The sequence below is a fragment of the Cervus canadensis genome, chromosome 9 (genome assembly GCF_019320065.1).
Source record: "Cervus canadensis isolate Bull #8, Minnesota chromosome 9, ASM1932006v1, whole genome shotgun sequence".
NCBI classification, from domain to species: domain Eukaryota; kingdom Metazoa; phylum Chordata; class Mammalia; order Artiodactyla; family Cervidae; genus Cervus; species Cervus canadensis.
Genome location: NC_057394.1, coordinates 25183528 through 25186202, shown reverse-complemented (window position 1 = coordinate 25186202; position 2675 = coordinate 25183528).

The following is a 2675-nucleotide window of genomic DNA, read 5'->3' as shown; positions in this document are numbered from 1 at the left end:
ATTTAAAACTTAATCATTCTGTAAGCCAAAGGTAAATGAAACACACAGTTGTTGAAATTAAAGTCTAGATTCCAAGACTTGAGCTTAGTGTGTTGTAAACTTCACATTTGAGTATATTATGAAGAAAAGCAATTACTTTAACCTCTTATCTCTTTATTAAGCAAATATTCCTATTACCTATGAAATTTCAGCATATCAAAAGCTGAAAATCCTACAAATTTTGAAATGTTTCTATATCAAAGGTAAAGTGTTATTTTTAAGAAACATAATATGTGGAAAATAAACTACAAATGCAATTTAAACATCCCCTGAAACTACAGCCAAGATAAAAGAACTATCTCATTGTGGCTTTGATCTGCCTTTTCCTGATGAGTGATGTAGATCCTCTTCTTGTGTTTCTGTTGACCACCTGTGTATCTTTGGAAAAACATCTACTCAATTCCTCTGCCCATTTTTACAACCACCTTGTTTTTTCATGTGTTGTACTAGTTCTTTGTGTATTTGGGATATTAACTACTTCCTGGCTGTATTATTTGCAAATATTACTTCCCATTCAGTAGGCTCACTTTTTGTTTTACTGATGGTTTCCTTCACTGCACAAAAGCTTTTTAGTTAGCAGTCTCATTTATTTTTTGCTTTTGTTTCCCTTGTTGGAAGAGATAGATTGAAAAAATATTACTAAGACTGGGGTCAGCGTTCCGCCTATGTTTTCTAAAAATTCTGTGGTTTTAGGTATTACATTTAATTCTTGACCACATTTTGAGTTTCTTTTTGTACTTGGTATGAGATTAGTGGTCTGGTTTGAGTCTTCTGCACGTAGCCATCCAGTTAACCAATTACCGTAGTGGTTGTCTTTTCTATATCATTTATTTTGGTCATCTTTGCTGTGGATTGGTTGACCATATAAGTGTGAATTTACTTCTGGGCTCTCTGCTTCATTGCTCTGTGTGTCTGCTTTTATGCTAGTCAATACTGTTTTGATTATCATAGCTTTTGTAGTCTTGATTGAAATCAGAAAGTGTGATACATCTAGCTTTAAGATTGCTTTGGCTATTTGGGGTCTTTTCTGGTTCTGTTCAAATTTTAGGGTTTTTATGTATTGTCTCTTTATTTTGCAACTTTACTGAGTTTGTTTATTCTAACCATTTTTTGGCGAGGTCTTTTAGGGCTTTCTGTGTATAATGTCATTTATTGAAATGAGCCCTTTATATAAAGTACATTTAATATTTTTATCATAATCATTGCAAATATTTTACTTCTTAAATGTACTCATCTACTAAATTGGATAAACATCTGTAAATCTGAAGAAACTACACATATCCAGTTTGCTTTAACTGCTATGAAACTTTGGAATACAAATCAGTGAATGGCCCAGACCTGGGTCTTGCAGATAGAAGATTCTTTAATGTTTTTTCCTCAAGTTAGACCACATACTTATTTTCAAAGAAAATCAGTTTCAGGTCTCACTATGCTCAAAGGCCTGTGTTCTGTGGTGTACATGAGCACTAGATATTGGAAGGAGGTGGCCAGCCTCCAGTAAACTGGTAAACTGCTCCTTATCCATAGATGGGATATTCTCATGTATGAACAGTTATATTGGGGAAGTATAGAATTTTACATAGAGTATTAAAATTATTGACAACCTACCGCTTTTTGATTTATACAGAAAATAAAAATAGTGTCTAGAATTGTCACTCCTATGAACAATGAGTTCTGTTCTCCAGCTGAAATATTTTACATGCTTCAGAATGTACATGTGTCAAGCCCTGGAATGTTGGATGCCTGTTTCCTGGAAGTGTTTGATGAGGACTGTGATGTAGCCCTTATCAGTGTTCCACAAAGTGCTTGTGATTCACGGAAAGTGAAAGAGTTGTATGCTATGAAATTCCTAGTCTCTTCTCTGTGTCCAGCAGTCTTTGATAGTCATTTTCCCAATATCCATAAAATTGGTCTCATTATAGTGTCTAGAATACTTTCTGAGGCCTGAGTATTCAAAAAAATCAACTTAAACTTCCCTGGGCATTTCATTCAAGAGAGGGAGAGGGCTTTGAGGTGCACCACTGAATTCAAATCCAAATCCCACAGTATTGCCTTGGGCAAATCATCTAATTTTTCTCATTGGTGAAATGGCGATTACAGTGTTGTAATGACCGTTGTGTGTCTTGACAGTAGCACAGATGAAAATTCCCTGCACAGTTTAGGGCATTAATAAAGAGTAGTTTCTGGGAACCTATTGTAGAAATAGGCAATAATCTGTGTCTCTTTTGCATATAGGGTTATTGTTACCATCTTTCTAAATTCCATATATATGCGTTAGTATACTGTATTGGTCTTTATCTTTCTGGCTTACTTCACTCTGTATAATGGGCTCCCATTTCATCCATCTCATTAGAACTGATTCAAATGAATTCTTTTTAATGGCTGAGTAATACTCCATGGTGTATATGTACCACAGCTTCCTTATCCATTCATTCTGCTGATGGGCATCTAGGTTGCTTCCATGTCCTGGCTATTATAAATAGTGCTGCGATGAGCATTGGGTGGGATGTTTCGAGAGAACAGCATCGAAACATGTATATTATCTAGGGTGAAACAGATCACCAGCCCAGGCTGGATGCATGAGACAAGTGCTCGGGCCTGGTGCACTGGGAAGACCCAGAGGAATCGGGTGGAGA